This window comes from Mauremys mutica, chromosome 1, assembly GCF_020497125.1.
Source record: "Mauremys mutica isolate MM-2020 ecotype Southern chromosome 1, ASM2049712v1, whole genome shotgun sequence".
In the NCBI taxonomy this organism is placed as follows: Eukaryota; Metazoa; Chordata; order Testudines; family Geoemydidae; genus Mauremys; species Mauremys mutica.
The window spans coordinates 326,718,475-326,737,290 of NC_059072.1; the positions used below are offsets into that span (position 1 = coordinate 326,718,475).

Here is an 18,816-nt window from a genome sequence, read left to right on the forward strand (position 1 = left end):
TTTTATTTTGCTGTCATTCTCTTTTGCCACACACAACTTGAAAATGGTCAAAACTTTGCCTTCCTGTTCAGCTTGTAAATCGAGTCTTAGTGCAATATATATTTTCTTCTGAGGGTTAGAAGCCAGTGAAAATGATGGTTTGTATTAAAATGGGAAAGCTGGCACAAGGGAAAAGTATTCATTCTTGCTGGAAGGAAAAAAGAACCAGTTACACAAAAATAACATAAGCAGACAAAATTATAATGGCAAAATGCAAAAACACTGCTTATAGAACTATGGAGACTGCAGAATGTCATTACGGCACAAATTGAACTTGGAGAAAATAGGCTAATAATATTACGAAGCAAAGAGATCTCTTTATTTAATGTAATCAGCTTGAAATTTTTAATCAAATGAAGTAAATCATCTCCAAAAAAACCAATCTGCAAGTAATTTTTGTGTGCAAACAAACGATTAATGCACAGAGAGAGAAAGTGAGCAAAAACATCATCTATTAATAGTTTGTTTTGTAGTGAAAAAATTAGTCAGGACTCAATTTGTATAAAACTGGCAGTCTATGAGAGCATGAACAGTGGAGTGATAGTAAGATTGTTCACATAAGCATACACTATTTGGAAAGTGTTTCCAGCACATGCCATGCCATTTCAAATCTTATTTCTCTCAAAAGCATGGTCAAGTTTCTACATGTCACATGTCAGCCCGAGATGTAAGGGAAATTGCTTTGTTTTAAGGCCCTGAGAAAACTGACCAATTCCACTAATCATTACTATTAATTTGTAGTACAGTAGTTCCTGAAGACCCCAACCAAGATCTGGGGCCCGCTGAGCTAGCTGCTGTACACACATCTAAAAGACAATCTCCTCCCAAGAGAGCTTCCTGTCTAAAACAAAACAGCAGCAGTTCAAGTACGGCGATCTGGTCCGGTACACTGTATCAGCAAGATATTTATAGCCAGTACGGTGTACCGGAAAGACACAGGAGGAGTAGAACATGGGAGCACTGGGCAGCCCCATGCCGACAGGGCTGGGGGCAGTACAGACACGCCAGAGGAGCTGCCGGCTTTCTGCTCCTTTCCCCACTGCAGTTCCCGGCAGGGAAAGGAGCACAACGCCTGCAGTTCCTCCAGTGGCTGTACTACATCCAGCCCCACCCACCCCCCAGCCCTGTCCTCCAGCGGGGCTGCTGTACAGACAGAGGAGACGCAGCTCTGTGGAAGGGCAGGGGTCAGAACTGGGAACAGTAGAGCTGCGCCAGAGGAGCTTCCGGCCTGGGGCTGCCCAGCGGCCCCATGTTCTGCTCCTTTCCCCGCTGTGGTTCCGAAGTCTCCAGCACAGCAGGAGGTGGACAGAGCTCCTCCCCTACCCCCAGGTAACGTGGGATGGCTCATGGGGAGGGGACGGGGAGAGCATGGGGTTCTCGGGCTGGGGGCGGGGTGGAGTCACATGGAGGGTCACATGGAGGGTCACATGCCCCCTTTAGCTGGTGCCCCCCATCCCCATACCAGTAAGAAATGGATTCTACTTGCACCACTGAAAAACAGGCAGTGGGCAAGGGAGGAAACAGAGAGGTGAAGTGACTTCCCCAAGAGCAGGCCAATGGCAAACCAGAACAGATCCCAGTTTCCCTGAATCTGCTTCACACTGAACAATGAGGCCAGATTAGTGAATATTGTGGGTCAGATACTAGTTCTGGGGCACTTCCATTGGCCACATAGAGAGGTCGTGCCACATGGAGGACACCATTTTGCAGAGTGCACCACACAAACGACTCCATTTTGCAGAGTGTACTGCCCCACCCCCACCCAGTGACCTCACATGCACAGTGCATGCAACGTCACACTGTGTGTGGTGGGGGTGGGCAGGCCCACACAGCCCCAGTGACCCATCCCAGCTAGAATGCAGCTGGACAGACAATGGTGCAGAGCAGGTGAATGCCCTAATGATGAGTCATGATAGACTTGGGATTCCTTTGGGGGCTTTTAGGAGGATGTTTTTGGCTTTTTGGAGGGCTTATTATTCCAGGTGGGAGAGGGGAATTGGCAGCGCTGCCAGCTGCCAAGGGGAGCAGGGGCAGAGTGGGCCCGCAGGGCTACATGCAGCTCAAAATCATATGGAGACTGGATAGAATTATCCAGTGGTCTAGATAAGTGGTTCTCAAAGCCGGTCCGCCGCTTGTTCAGGGAAAGCCCCTGGCGGGCCGGGCCGGTTTGTTTACCTGCTGTGTCCACAGGTTCAGCCGATCGCAGCTTCCACTGGCCACGGTTCACTGCTCCAGGCTGATGGGGGCTGCGGGAAGGGCGGCCAGCACATCCCTCAGCCTGCACCACTTGGGGCTTTCCCTGAACAAGAGAACCGCTGGTCTAGATCCAGCCCTCCAGTTAGATCACACTTGGTACAGGAGGTAAAATCTTTGCAGTAAGCATGGTCTGTAAAGACAAGACTTGCAGCAGAAATCTGGAGATCCGTATAATCCTATAAGGACCTATAGAACCTGTATAGGCTGGGACCAGCATGCTAGAGGGATTGTATCTCTCCCCAGGCCATACTGTCACAGCTGCAGTCAGCAGAGGCACTCAAACTGGATCCTCCTCACTATAGAAGAGAGGGCGGCGGGCAGGGTATTCTCTGTGAGGGCTCCAGGAGCCTAGAACTTGCTCATTCCCTTGATCCAAAATAGTTTAAACTTGGTGACCTGCAAAAGAGAGCTGTTAGACAGGTTTTTTGGCAAAGGATGTGCTTCCCATAACGATGAAAGGGGTGGGCAGGAGTTTTTGTATGTGACTGGCTGGCTGAGTTCCTGTTGAAAAGATCATTTTAAATGCTTCTGAGATTTAATTGTATTGTTAATGCTGTGTGCGGGCAATTAGAGCCTTGGATAGGACTATCAGGGGAAAGCACAACTTCTTGGTCTTATTTATAACTTACCAGATGGAAAACAACCAACAGCTGATAGACGATAAGAAACCTAGGCCTCAAACAGAGTTTGAAGGAAGGGAGGAAGGAATCTAGGGAGGAATAAGGTCTAGGAGGATTGTACTTTGAATTCTTTTAGGCCTGCAGACTCATTCCCAAAACTCCCTTAATTGTGTGTGATTAATTACATCTTTCTCGCTTAGTTCTATTATATTTTTTCCTCTGGCTGCCTAAAACAATTACTCCTGCTTTTCTCTTGTATTCATACATAGTTAGTTAATATACCCGAACTGGGGCTTCATCACGCAGGGCTAAGGAGAAATTCAGCCAGCTTTACTCTCCAGGCTGAAATCCATCATTTCCATACTCACTCTCTCCCCTCCTAAATCCTTAAATTTCCCTCCACGCTGGGGACCATCACCTGTTCACCCATGTGCTTCCCCCTCTCTAGTACCTCTGTGAAGCTACTGCAGGTGGCTCCCCTACCTGACAGCAGTAGTGGTGGCAGGTGAGCCAGCCTGTGGAACTCATTGATACAACATATCACTGAAGCCAAGAGCTTAGGAGGATTAAAAAAAAAAGACATGTATACAGATGAGAACATCCACAATTATATCAGAGCACTTTGAGTTTTTTAAAAGAAGGAATGTAAACCCTGCATGCTTCAGGGCTAGAGCTGGTCAGAACATTTCTGATAAACCATTCATTGACACTGAAACTTTTGGGGAATGCATCGGATTCAGTGAAAATTTTGTCAGAAAGGATTATCTGGTTCAGAATGGGATTTCTGGTCAAAACCAGAGCAAGAGTGCATAAGCTCAAACTTGCCACTGGTTAGGGCATACACCCAGGTTGTGGGAAATGCAGATTCAAGTCCCTCTATGGAAGCAGGGAGTTGAACCAAGATCTCCCATATCCCTGCTGAGGACTTGAGCCATTGGGCTATTGGACATTTGGAGGAGGGCTCTCTCTCTTTCTCGCATGTTTGTTCATGAAAAATTTCAAAAGGTCTACTTCTTCAATGCAGCACATAAATGAATTTCAAATCCTCGAAATTCTTTGTCTGGTTTTCTGGCCAGCCATATTCATGGCATAAACCAACCACTAGCTGACAAGGATTAGAAAGACAAGCTGGGGAAGGCAAAATCTTTCATTGGCCCGACTTCTGTTGGTGAGGGAGACAAGCTTTCGAGTTTACACAGAGCTCTTCTTCGGGTCTGGGAAAGGTATTTAGAGGGTATGGCCTCCAAACACCCATGGCTGGGCTGGCCCATGTCAGCTGACTCAGACTTGCAGAGCTCAGGCTGTAAAATTGCAGTGTCGAAGTTTGGGCTTGGGCTGGAGCCCAAGGTTTGGAACCCCGCAAAGGGTGATGATGCCAGAGCCCAAACATCTACACCACAATTTTAAAGCCCCCCAGTCCAAACCCCATCAGCCTGAGTCAAGTGACACAGGCCAGCTGGGGGTGTTTGTTTGCTGTGTAGAATACCCAGAGTGTCACAGCTAAATACAAGGTGTGACAGATTGTTAAGCATAAGGAGTTAATTCATAGTGTAAGAGACCATTCAAGGTGAAGTGGGTAGTTAACACCTCTGCAGTTGTAGTAGAAAAGAGGATCAGTGGGTTATAGATTGTTGTAACAAGCCATAAATCCAGTGTCTTCATGAGTCCATGATTTTTAGTGTCTAACAAAATTATGAATTTAAGTTCCCAGGCTTGTCTGTTGAAGGTGAAAATATCATTGATGCATCATGAAACAAATGATATACCTGAGACACATTGGTGATATTTCCATCCTCTGGACAGCCAACCTAAACTCCCTTATAGATTTCCACCACAATTTCAACAACCCCCACCCAGCCATAAAATTCTCTCTAGAACACTCCCACACCAGCATCAACTTCCTGGACATCATGATCAGCTTCAACAATGAAACTCTATAGATAACTATATACAAGAAACCCACTGATCACCACATTTACCTTCACAGATCCAGTAACTACCCAGCACACCAAGAAATCCCTTATCTAAATCCAGGCAGTCAGATACCATATAATATGCTCTGAGAAGAAAGTCCAGGACACACATTAAAACCACATTCACCAAACAAGGACACTACAGCAGAGAAGTGGATCACATCCAAATACCTCAAGAGACACTGCTTCAATATATAAAAAAAAACCACAAAAACCCTCTGACCACACACCCCAGGTCATCACCTACCACCCCTCCCTGGAACCCACATAGGGTATCATTAAACAACCACAACCCACACTCAACAGGGATCACCACCTGAAAGAAATCTTTCCCATCCATCCCCTTTCTGGCCTTCAGACAACTCCACCCCCAAACTCACCAAGCTCTTCATCAGAAGCAAGCTCCCCACAGACTAGCTCACACACCAACTCAATGGGGCACCAGACCCTGCCATAACTACCAATGCAAAACCTGCAAACATAGCTTAACTGCTATGATGCTCAATACTCCCTGCAATACACCTTTCAAGATGGCTGGGTCCTACACACGCCTATCACAGCATGTGATATACCTCATCCTGTGCGCTAAATGTCCCAATAACAACTGTGAGAGTGAAACAAGACCATCTCTCTGCTCTTGAATGAACTCACACAGAAAAATGAAGAGAGACAAAAACACCATATCACCTATGAGTGAACACTTTTCACAAAACGATCACACCTTGAGAGACTGCTGGCCTGATCTGGTTTATGGAACTTCCTGTGTTCCTAGGACTGGCTGTGGGGTGATTGGTTGAGGGAGGTGTTGAGGAGTGGTCCTTTTTTGGGTGTGGGCTGGGTAGTCAAGTGGGAAATGGATTGCACTTCAGTTCTTGATATGGACGGGGCTCCCTGACTGCTGTGAAGCAGAAGTACTACCCAGACTGTTGATGGGGTAGGAGGGCATGTCTCTGTGATGGGTTGGATCCCTTGGGATCTGCCACCAGATGTGCCAAGACTACTTCTACCCCTGCCTTCTCTGCCAGCTCCGGACTCCAGCATCCTGTCTTGCTGAGCCAGACACTCCCGTCTGCTCCAACACAGACCCAGGGTCTGAATTACTTGCCCCAAAGCTGCAAGTTTACCTGAAAGCAACTAACAGAAGTGTTCCTGTCTTTAACACTCAGATGCCCAACTCCCAGTGGGGTATAAACCCAAATAAATCCGTTTTACCCTGTATAAATCTTATACAGGATAAACTCATAAATTGTTCACCCTCTATAACACTGATAGAGAGATATGCACAGTTGTTTGCTCCCCCAGGTATTAATACATACTCTGAGTTAATTAATAAGTAAAAAGTGATTTTATTAAATACAAAAAGTAGGATTTAAGTGGTTCCAAGTAGTAACAGACAGAACAAAGTAAGTCACCAAGCAAAATAAAATAAAATGCGCAAATCTATGTCTAATCAAACTGAATACAGATAATCTCACCTTCAGAGATGCTTCAGTAAGTTTTTTCCTCAGACTGGACGCCTTCCAGGCCTGGGCACAATTCTTCTCCCTGGTACAGCTCTTTTTCCAGCTCAGGTGGTAGCTAGGGGATTCTTCATGATGGCTCCTCTTCTCTTCGTTCGGTTCCACCCCTTTATATATCTTTTGCATAAGAAGGGAATCCTTTGTTTCTCTCTGGGTTTCCACACCTCCTCACTGGAAAAGCACCAAGTTAAAGATGGATTCCAGTTCATGTGACATGATCACATGTCACTGTAAGACCCCAAGCCTTCATTACCCCCAGCCTGACTCACAGGAAGGCTTGCCTGCAAACAGAGCCATTCAGTCAATTGTCCTGGCTGATAGGAGCCATTAAGATTCCAAACCACCATTAATGGCCCCCACTTTGTATAATTACAATAGGCCCTCAGAGTTATATTTCATATTTCTAGTTTCAGATACAAGAGTCATACCTTTATACAAATAGGATGACCACACTCAGTAGACAAGCTTTGTAATGATACCTTACAAGAGACTTTTTGCATGAAGCATATTCCAGTTACATTATATTCACTCATTATCAAATTTTTATAAAATCATATAGATGAAGCATATTTCAGTTACATTATATTCACTCAGTAGCATATTTTTATAAAACCACATAGACTGCAATGTCACAGTCTCCACTGGCTGATGGGCCACGGAACAATTCATCAGGCTCCCTCCCAGAACCTGCTCTTAGACTCCAGGCTGGACAGAGTGTTGAGCTCCAGCATACCCACTCAGTGCAGTAACACTTGGGTCCTGTTCCCTGTTTTCATCCACAGCCAGAGTGGCTTGTTGTAGGCACTATATGGTCTCTTCTCCCTGTGTCCCCAGGGACGCTGGTGGGGGACACAAGAAGTGAGATCCCTTTCAGCAGCTGCCAAGGCTGTGGGTGCACCCAGCGAGGGATGAACACTTTAACAAGCAGAGATGGCCTTTGCATTTTTGGGTGGGCTGTGAAGCAACTTTTGCTGCCTCCCACTGCCAAACATAACTAATCCCTGTGTTCAGCCTGAGGATTATGGGGAAGGGGAGTGAGCTAGTTCCTTGAAATAGACCCCTGATTTGATTTACATAGGGGAACTGATTTGATTTACATAGGAAGTATGTGTGTCAGGTGATCTTTGGGGTCCTTAGGCTTCAGCCCTGTGCTGAAAAGAACAAACAGCCATTGTTACAATCTTAACAAGTGACTGACATCGCAACACACTTCTGAGGGTCTCTTTGAGGGGAAAAGGGGCCAGAAAATTACTTTTCTTTTTAAAATAAAAGCTGAGATTCCCCTTTACAAGGCATAGAGGCTAGCATTAACAAGGGGCCTCCACAAGCAGGCTCCGGCATCTTCTTGGTGAGTAGGGATCCTATATCACACAGATTGAAATGGCAGAAATCAGAATCCATGGCATCCCCAGTGCCATAAAGATGCCTGCCCCTACTCCATGGTGTTTCAGCCCAATTTTTCATTCCATTCCGTTCCGTCCCCTTTTCTTTTAACACCCAATGCGATCTAACATTTACAAGGTTGCTCCCTCATGTAATTGGCTTAGGGACTGGGACAGTTAACACTTCCAGCTTGGGGGCAGGTGAAAGAAGCATAGTGTTAAGTATTAAATCCGCAAATGCATCATTAGACATAACACCCACCTCCATCATGCCAAACTCACTGGTAATTTCTGAGTGTTTATGACAAAGAGTTTGTAACACAAAGGTTACTTTGGCTGAACTAAATAAGCTACGTGTTTCTCCAGAGTGATAAGGACAGCATTTCACAGGTCAGAGTAAAAATTCATGCCACTGTAAAATTTGCTCCCTGATGTCACCTAGCAATACATTTTTGCTTGTTAATAATAATGTGTGGAAATTTCCTGACTTTATACATTGCACTAACAGAATGATATCAAGGGACTGCTGGTACATTGTTTTCTTTTATTTTTCTGGACTCTGTCACTGCAGGAAGTACCATTTAAGGTGATTTCAGATGCATTCAAAGGACTATTTCCTCTGTCTGCCTGATGTAATTTAGAAACATGACAATCCAGCCATGGAAAAGCTTTCTAATGAAGGATATAGAGTTAGCTCTACAAAAGGACTTAGGTGCCTAACTGTCACATTAGGCACCTAAGCCCAACATTTAGGCACCACTGAATTTTTCAAAACCCCAACTCAGCTGCCTCTTAACTCTGTGGGTGCTTAAAATGCCCACTGTTAAAGTTCCCTAGGTACCAAAGTTTCTGGCAGTGAACATGCATACAGCTGTCTCAGTCTAGGCACCCAGAACCTCTGTCACACCTGACTCAAGGGGATCTTCAAACTAGGCATGCCTCCTTCTCGTCTCATCTGTAGGTTTTTACCCTACACAAAATGGGAGGTGCTATTCCCTTCCCACTCCCATCCCCCATAACTTTTATTCCAGTGGGTAGCACACTCACCCAGGATGTTGGAGACCCAAGTTCAAGTCTTCCTGCACCAATGAATATTTAATTATTTATACACAATGGAATAGCTTCACCTGGAGAGACTGAATACACCTCACCCTAGAATAGGCCATAGCCCTGTGGTTAGGGTTCTTCCTTTTCCTCCCACCAGGTGCAGGGAGATCCAGGTTCAAATCTCTCTCCACATCAGATTGGGGGAACTGAACCTGGGTTTCTAGCATCCCATATGAGTGCTCTAACCCCCGGGCTTAAAGTTTTAGGGGGGTGGCAGCACCACCAGCTCTTCTTCTTGCAAAAAATGGTTTAGAGCCTAACTGCAGGCTGAGAGTCCCCAGTGGAGAAAAGTGTCTAACTCCCTGAGAGAGGTAGGGCTTAGGCCACACTCCTCCCCTCAACATTTTCTACTAGCCAGCTGAGGCAGCACCCTTCTCAGTGCAGGATTTTGTGGGTCCTATTCTTAGGGGGCTCTCTCTCTCCTGCACTGCATAGGGAGCCTGGGTGCCTAACTTGGGGCCGTGGATACCACTGGGTGGCAGGGGGCGTAAGAGGTAGGCACTGTAACACTTGAGTCCCTTTGGGGTGAGCAATACCCTACAAGACATGAGAGTATCCAGTTATTTAAGTCTAGGTTCTAGCATGTGTTAAGGGTAGTTAGCATGAGCAACTCCATTTTGTAAGTTTCCCTATTTTGTATCCATCATTAACTAAAAACGAGCACATCACATACACAGCTCCCAAGGGCAGCATTAAAGAAAGATAAAGTCAGGAACAGGAAAGAGGATAGGAACACAGCTGTAGTAACATAATTAAGGAAAAATTCTAGCATGCAAGATAACAGCTGGACTGCGCACTAGCCAGCACGCGGACAGTGAGTAACTGTAATAGGCTAAAGATAAGAAAATGGCTTGTTTATTGGTTAAGGCTTCCGATTCACGAGGGTAGCATGCACTCCTAAAAGGTATATAACTTCTATGTAATCTGTAGCCTGGGTCTCTCCCTGACTAGCAGGGGGACACCACGTTCGAACGTTGTTTGAACCTTGCGCAATAAAACTTTGTTATTTGGACACTCTGTAAATCTTTGGTTTTTGTGCCTCAGCCTAGAAACGAACGGTGCGTGGCCTACAGGTATAATTCGCAACACATGCATGTTATAATTTTATTGTATATGTAATCATTTGTTTCCAATACTTATACTTGCTACTTCCTTAATCTCTGTACTTTGTTAAATAAACTTATAACTGATGTCACGATACACTGATCTAAGTGCTGTGTGTTATGCGGAGCAGTGATCTGAGGTGGCAATGGTAAGCTGGGCTGCACTGTTTCTTTGGAACCAGTGAATCTGTGAATATTGCGAGTGTCCAGTGGAGCAGGGGCTGAACACACCAGGGAGATGCTCAGAGGGCTCAAGGGCTGGAGCATGCCTATTGCTACCCTGCAGATAGACAGCATGACCAGTGAAGCCTAGACAGGCGTTCTTGTGTTGCCAGTGGCTGGTGACTTTAGGGAGCTGACCTGCAGCAGGTACAGGCAAGGCTTCTTCATACTGAGGGTGGGTGATATCGAGGCAGGGACGGCTCTACAGTTTTCGCCGCCCCAAGCAGCGCACCGAATTGCCGCCCCGGGCGGCGAGGGCAGTCCGTGTGCCCTTAGGGCAGCAGGCGCGTTTCGGCGGTGGCGGCAATTCAGCGGCAGCTTCTATGTTTAGCTGAAGCCGCCGCGGACAGCTAAACATAGAAGCTGCTGCCGAATTGCCACCACTGCGGAAACGCGCCTGCCGCCCTAAGGGCACACGGACTGCCCCTGCTGTCCGTGGTGGCAATTCGGCGCACTGCTTGGGGGCAAAAAACACATGGACTGCCGCCCCTTGCAGATTGCCGCCCCAAGCACCAGCTTGGAATGCTGGTGCCTGGAGCTGGCCCTGTATCGAGGTCTCTCACAACCCTGTGTCTCGCAGAGTGCACCACAGGGTGTATTTGTGATTTCAAGACAACAGTGGGCAGCCAGGTACCACCGGACTGTACAAGTCACACAGACATTAATATGCACATCACTGAAGGGAACACGGGTTGCTTTTTCTGATGAACACATATACCTGGCATTTCACACACATGACCAGGCCTACGCAGAGCTAGTAAAAAAGGGCCTAATATTGATGTTCAGGAGAACACATTAGTGGCACCATTTCAGATTCATACCATGACAAGCTGAAATGCACTCTTAGCCCATGTCATGGATCAATCCTGGCTGCTTTTAAGGTGGCTATCTAGCACACATCAATACCATAGAGTGTGCAGGGCAACGGAATCGGGAGATGTTACTTTTCTATTGTCATTTATATTCTTACAAGAACTGATAAAAAACTTAAGAAATTCAGTCATGGCTCTGGGGTTCCTGAGCTTCCTTGTGGTGTTCTTCTTGCTGCTTAGTTATCATCAGCATTACAAGAAAATATGGTAACATTTTAGCACAGACAAATCATGCACCCCCAGCCCCCCCAGCTAGGTACATTCACCCATCCTGTGATATTTTCTTCTCTAATGCTTGAGGTCATTTATCATCCTCCTAGCCCGTTGTACGAGGCCTCAGTGATATATTCTGACTAGTGCTTTATTTCTCTATACATCCCTATTATTCTCTTTGCTTTCCTAGCTGCTGCCATACAATGAGATGATTATGATGATGCCATATCTAAATGGTCACCCCCAGATCACTTTTCTAGTCTCTCCCTCTCTTTCTGTTCCCAATTCACTCCTCAAGTCCCAAATGTAAGGAAAATTTATTGGAATTTAAGGGGAAAAAGTCCCCCCCCCCCCCGCTTCCAAAACATGTACAAGTCGCTTGTCACTTCCATTATTTCCAGGTCCCTTTTATCTAGCCTCCCACCTTTTTGGTATTAGGCGGCCCTGCCAGTTTCATACCATCTCCAAATCTGTACATCTTGTTTGATATTTCCTTCCATAGACCACTGCTATGTATTATATATAGTGAGAACAAGAATAGGCTTAACATATTCCAACTTGTCACCCTCCTCCAGCTGCATCTATATCCCTAATTATTTACCCATCTCTGGCTTCTGTTACCAAGCCAATTTTTCTCCAGTTGAGTATTTCACCATCAATAATGGACTTGTTAACCTTATGTTACTGTTTTGGCAGGTACTATATTGAAAGCTCTCCAGAAGCCGAAGTGAATTATATCCACTGCTTCACCCTTATTCCTTCTTGCTGTCTTTTCCTGGAAGCAATTAATCAAGTTTCTTAAGTACAACTTTCCTTTTACATATCTGGGCTGTGAATTTCAAACTAATCTGAGCCAAAGTGTTCTCCTTTTTGTCCCTGATCAGGTCTCTAGAGCCTGTCTCAGAAAGCAAGCCAGACAAATGTCTGTGGTTACTCAGTTCTTCTTTAGATCTGATTTTAAATCTGAGAGCCAAATTAGTTTTTCTCCTATCTCTAAGTAATATGGGCTACACCTTCAACTGGTGTACATCAGCATAGCTCAAGTCAAAGGGGTTACACCGACTTGTATCAGCTGAAGATCTGGCCCTATCTATTTCTCTATCTTAGATATCCATAATATCTAAGAACGAAGTACTGTACCTGTCCTATTTCTGGTAAGAAGTTTAAAACCTACAATAGGTCTTTTTCAGAGCTCTCAAAGTGTCTCTTTCATGGCTTTGGCTTTTTAATCCTTGAACCTTCTCTGGTTTTAGTTATTCTAGGCTTTCTGGAGAATGTGTCACTGGCAGGGGTGGCTCTAGGCACCAGCAAAGCAAGCAGGTGCTTGGGGCAGCCCATTTGCAGGGCCAGCAGCTGTCAGGGATCCAGCCTGGGAGCTGAGACCCAACAGGGGGGCCATGGGAGCTGTAGTTCCTTGGTTAGCTCCCTGCCTATAGAGCCATCCCTGGAGCAGGGAAAGAACTACATTTCCCAGCATTCCCTTGGCTGCTATCAACAGGAAAGGGAGGGGGAGGGAGTATGGTAGCTGAAACCTCATGCTGCAGCTTGCTGTGAATGGAGAGCTCACTGCTAGAGTGGGGTGGCACTGTGAATGGGGAACAAGTGTGCCCAAGGAGTAGAAGGCTTTGGCCCAGGTATCCCCTTCAGAAGACATCCCCAGACTGGATTAGGGATACTGGTGTGACCTCACCTTGCAGCCCCCAAAGAAGGAATTGGGTGGACTAAATGGACAGTGCACCTCTTTATCTGAAGCCTAGCAAGGGAGGTATGTGGAATCCACTAGAATTTAAAATAAAAAGTAAGGGAGGGGAGGCTCTACTGGACCTGGGCAGCTTTAGATACAGTACCAGGCACGTAGGAGGATTTCCACCTCTGAGCCATGGAAGCAGAAATTGACTTTTCCTTTCCAGATTTAGCTAATATTCAGAAAGGGAATCTAGCACCTGCCTTCCAGATTTGAACACCTCAAAATTCAGGAGTGCTCAAGCTCAATTTGGGCAGCTGTTACTTCATTTCTCCCAAATCAAATATACTGATCCACTGTAATTTGCTGTAGAAAAAGTAGGATAAAATTGAGCAAGAAATGCTTCCCAGTGGTTTTTAGGACTGGAATTGCTATTTTCAACAGCCATTGCCTTTTTTTTAGTTGTGTTTGTTTAAAAGGAAGACAGTGATATTGCATTGCCAAATTCCCCATAGAAACAGAGTGGAACAAAAGAATAATAAAGGCACCTCAACTTTTCCTCATTTATGGAGGACAGTCTTATAATATGCATCCAGATATCCTCCAATCACACAAGCTGAAAATTGTTCCACTTTACTGCAGTTCCGTAACCATATGGGAACCAATCCTGTCTGTGTTCTGTGCACATCCAAAATTCCTGCTGAATGACCTGCCCTGGGAGCAAGTTACCAGGGCTGTGGCGGAAGGAGGGTGCAGGTGAGGGGGGGGCAGAGCCCAGGGCTGGGGCAGCAGGGAGTGTGGGGGGGAGCACTGGTGGGGGGAAATGGGGAGCCCAGAGCTGGGGCAGCATGGGGTGTTGGGGGGGAGATCCCAGGGCTGGGACGGCAGGGGGTTGTGGGTCGGGGTGGGAGAGCCCAGGGCTGGGGCGGCAGGAGGTGCAGGTGTGGGGGGAGAGCCCAGGGCTGGGGCGGCAGGAGGTGCAGGTGTGGGGGGAGAGCCCAGGGCTGGGACAGCAGGGGGTGCAGGGAGGAGCCCAGGGATGGGGTGGGGGCAGCCAAAAAATTTTTTGCTTGGGGCGGCAAAAAACCTAGAGCCGGCGCTGGTCACTGGTCATTTGTTTTGGTTTTCCTACACTGCAGTAGGAGGTGCAGCTCATGGAGGCATACTCATGCTAGCTCTAATCTAGCTAGCTCACTAAAACTAGCGAAGATGCAGTGGCATTGACTTCAGGTTGGGCTAGCAATGGAAGTATGTATCCAGGGGCCCCAGCGGGCTTGTACAGCCCACTGTCCAGCAGCATCTTCACTGCTATTTTTATCTGTGCAAGCTAGATTAAAGCCAGTGCGGGTATGCACCCTCTGCTATGTGTGGTTGTATGTAGGATACTAGAAAGTTAGCAGATCCAGCAGTGAAAGTGCATTTCAAGTTGCAACTTAGTAACAGATCTGAAAAGGCAGAGTTTAAGGCCAGAACAGACAACTAGATCATCTAATCTGACCTCCTGTATATCACAAGTCATCAACACCACCCAGCACCTGCGGAGTTAAAGACACTGATGGCTGACATAGAAGAACAATGGTAGTTTTTCAAAGAAATAAGTGTGGATGCAGCCAGGACTACAGTGATTGTGAGAAAATCTAAGAAAGAAGAATGGCTCCAACCAAATACATAAAGGCTTGTTGAAGAGAGAAAAGAATTAAAAAGAGAATTCAACAAGAACAAGACAGCCGTAAAAGAGGAAGAGTTGTGCTGCATGGGTGAGCAGACTGTGGAGTCAATAATCAGACAGAAATGGCTACAGTGGTGTGGTCATGGCACCAGAGTATCCCACAGCAGAAGCACAAGGTATGTGTCTGAGATTGGATTCCAATACACTTGTTAAAATCCTAGTATAGATAAGGCAAGTTAGCCAGTGTTAAGCTGCTTGTGTGGACACTAGGGGAGAGCCTAGTGTTTCCCTCAGCCAATGAACAGTTGTTAAAAGGGCAGCTTGTCCTGTCTACACTAGGACTGTAATACACAATCATTAACATGTGTTAGCTAACACGTGTTAAAAATGCATCTTTCTTCCTAGTATAGATATAGCTTTGTTCTCTTCCCCACTCAAGAAGGCAGATAGAGTGGCAGAGCCCAGTGGGACATCTTAGTTCCATCAAGGGGGAGGCCAGCTCAAGGAGCTCAGAGATCATGTACAATCAAATTATGAAGATCTACACAATTTGTAGTGTGTAGTCTCATTACAGTGACTCAGTTGGAGCTTGTTATGTGGCTGGAACTTGGGGGAGTACCTATACCTTTTTCCCCTCAAATTTGACCCTGCCAGAGCAAAACTTGGTTTTAAAATCTCATTCAAAAGTCCCGCTCTCCCCCAGTAAACTATAGTTTTATCTGTATTGGAATTGAGTTGAGCGTGCTACAATTCAAACAAGCATTTCTAGGATATTTAGACTGTGGATCATCCCATGAATGCTGGATTGTAAAGCTATCACTTTTTTAATTCTATGGGAACTTTAACTCTCTTTTACTGATGATCTGTTTTACTCTTTTATGGTTATTTTAGTTGGAATGTGTTTCTTCCTCCTGTTTTAGATAATAGGTCCCTCTTATTAGGTTTCTCTGGGCTGATGGGATTTACTGTAAAATGTAATCTTGTCTAGAGTCCTTCTTGTCTGCCATTTTTCCCTAAAGAGATTTTATTATTCAGTCTTCAGTCACATAACACACTTTACTTAGCTTATTTTCATTTATAGTTTTGTTTATTTGTTTTGGAACAGTATTAATGCATATTCCTCCAGCTTCTTTTTTTTTAATTGGTTGAATCAATGTTTCTATTTGCTGAGTCTAAATTATTTTTACTACTTTTGCTTCCAGTTTTCAAGATCGTTTTGGAAGTTGTTCCCAAAATATTCATTTTAGAAGCTGTTATTTCAGTCTAAACCTTAATCTGTATTCTGTGTTCTGCACTGTTTACAACTCCTGGAAAGGAGAAAACATAAATCTGTTTTCTTCTACCTTGTCTTCTAAGAAAGATATGCTGGTTTACGATGATGGGTACTCATGGATGCTGGGCTGTGGGCAATTCAGCAAGATTCAAAGAAGGATTAAATCTTTTAATGGACAACAGGAACATCCAGAATTAATAGTTATTGCTAGCAAACATTTTGAGAGGGATATTAAACCTTATAGCTTGAACCAATCTTTAACTCTTAGAGATCAGAATGAGACCTAATGTAACGGGGAAGTTATCCCATATCTGCCTACTGCAAGGTTCTTATACCTTCCTCTGAAGCATCTGGTGCTGGCTACTGGACAATGAGCTAGATCAGGGGTTCTCAGACTTTTGTACTGGTGACCCCTTTCACACAGCAAGCCTCTGAGTGCGACCCCCCTTATACATTAAAAACACTTTTTCTTATATTTAACACCATTATAAATGCTGGAGGCAAAGCAAGGTTTGGGGTGGAGGCTGACAGCTCGCGACCCCCCATGTAATAACCTCATGGCCCCCAGTTTGAGAACCCCTGAGCTAGATGGACCTGGGACCTGATCCAGTCTTGCAATTCCTATGTTCCTAACTTTTGTTAGCACTGAACCATTTCTATAGGGAAGTAAACACAGTTCAAATAGGCATTAAACAAAAGTATAGATGGTCAAATGAGAGTATCTAGATAGACTGTACATGTTGTGTTTTCAGTGTACATTGACCTCAATCCTGCAAGGCACTTGTTGAAGTAAATGAAACTGCAAACAGTTCCTCCTAAATGGATTGCAGGGTTGGGGCCATTATTATTTCTGTATGGTTCTGTATCTCAGTATAATTGTTAGATCATTGTGCAGGGATGTCTTCGGTGACCATATTGTACAGTCATAAAAAAACATTGAGATCCACATAGCAGATTTAGGAGAAAACGTTTGCATTATGAATGGGCAGATCAAAAAGCAAGGTATGTTTTAATTGGGCTGCTTTTGTCCCGGTTACTGTGAAGCTTTGTTTAAACTGAGGGAAACATTTGGCGATGCAAAACAAAAATGACAGCTGGAAATGAGACTTTGCTTTGATCTTCACAGAGCACATGATGATCAGCAAGAATGAAATCACGTGGATTTGGGGCCCAGGGAGAACTTCACAAAGAAATAGGCCAGAGGAGATGAAGAACCAGGACAATGCATCACATTGACTCCAGGGAGTGAGGCGTTTGATGTAAGCATAAAGATATATTTTTTTTTTACATTTGAAAGTACAAGTACAGTGCATTAGGGAAATTGGGTTTGGATTACCACTATATTGAATGAGGTTTGGTCATAGTACGGGCTAGATTCTGCTCCCACTAGGATTGCCACTGATTTCAACAGAAGCAGTGTAAAGCCAATTTTCAATTTTGCCATTTTGTTTTGACAAAGCTGTTGTTTGGCCTCCATGTTGTTACCCCCTTCTTGTTTGCCAGTTGGTGCCCTTTTCGGTCCAAGGTGGGAAACTACAGGGTTAAGTAATTTTGATCTGCTTGGATACTGCTGGCAAATCCGCCCAGTAACCAGAAAGAGTGGGGAAGAACATATGATCACGGTGTAGTCTATATAAAGACTTGTCACAGAGAAACTGGTTGCTGTCCATCCCAGGGCCTACAGTCCTAGCTGAGACCTCGTGTCAAGACTAGAAGATAGAAGACCTGCTTACCTTTGGTTCCTGATCCTTAGTGTTATTGTTCCTGGTTCCTGCATCATTCCTGAGGGGTCCTGAGTTCGAGTGTTCCTATGATCCAGTTCTGCTCCTGTCCTTGGGTGTGGTCCTCATTCTGTCAAGATCATCAGATATGGTGGTGATGTATTAGTTTCCATGATTCCTTGCACCTACCTGTCCTGTGTTATTTGGGGGTCCCTGGCTTCAGGCCAGATTAGACTTAACAACCGAGTGCTTTTGCTTTGTTATATGTTTACTGTTTTGTGGGGTCCTTGTTAATAAACCTTGTTCTGTTGTACTTTATACCTGCCTCTTCGGTATTAATCACTACCTGATAATAGATATGGGAGGGGGATGAATCTGTAGTGTGGGGGTTTATGGGTAAATCCTTAGTTCCCTGTTGTAATACCCTGCTTAAGGGTTAACAGCAAGCCCTATTTTTGTAGAAGCCGCCTGTTTTCATTTACAATTTTTCCCCTGTCTGGGATGTTAACATGCTAATGATACCTGACTCAGAGAAAGGAAAGATCAGAGATTTTGGTTCAAGTCTCTCTTTTGTCACAGATAAATGGAGAGAGGTACTATGGTGATAATCATTGTAGATCTCATTACACAGGCTATTGGAAAAGATCTTTAAAAATGTCATAAGAACAGTAGCTCTTTCCCCAGCCCCATGGCTTGGGTGATTAGCTTCTGTGGTGCTGGAGGACACCTGTGGCTTGCCCTCATCTTATTGAGTTTGCTAGTTATATGAGGAACTCTACCACATTTGCATTTTAATTTAAAATCTCAAAACAGTCTATTAAGGTAATGATCTATTAACTGATACGATATGCAGATACAAACCTACCGCCTACCCCTCCATTGCCTTGCACCATGTACAAGCATTTGCCCCCATGCAAAGTAAGTGTAAAATGCAATCAAATCAGAACAAGCAACAAAGAATCCTGTGGCACCTTATAGACTAACAGACGTTTTGCAGCATGAGCTTTCGTGGGTGAATACCCACTTCTTCAGATGCAAGTGGTGGAAATTTCCAGGGGCAGGTTTATATATGCAAGCAAGAAGCAAGCTAGAGATAACGAGGTTAGATCAATCAGGGAGGATGGGGCCCTGTTCTAGCAGTTGAGGTGTGAAAACCAAGGGA

The 18,816-nt window shown here is 45.1% G+C and overlaps 1 protein-coding gene and 1 long non-coding RNA gene across 3 annotated transcripts in view; one reads left to right on the top strand and one right to left on the bottom strand.

Annotated features, from left to right (window-relative positions):
- The window catches only part of C1H11orf87 (chromosome 1 C11orf87 homolog), a 55,419-nt gene that overhangs the window by 31,615 nt on the left and 4,988 nt on the right, over window positions 1-18,816 (bottom strand). Inside the window, exon 2 of the mRNA XM_045018251.1 lies at window positions 17,667-17,784. The gene's annotated coding sequence lies outside the window, so the exon portion shown is untranslated. The remainder of the gene's footprint in view (window positions 1-17,666; window positions 17,785-18,816) is intronic.
- On the top strand, window positions 1,208-17,873 carry LOC123371083. 2 transcript variants are annotated; one of them, XR_006579700.1, is made up of 3 exons: window positions 1,208-1,368; window positions 17,060-17,192; window positions 17,609-17,873. It is a non-coding gene; the product is annotated as an uncharacterized LOC123371083 (long non-coding RNA). The 2 variants fall into 2 exon arrangements; XR_006579699.1 differs by lacking the exon at window positions 1,208-1,368 and adding an exon at window positions 1,829-1,926.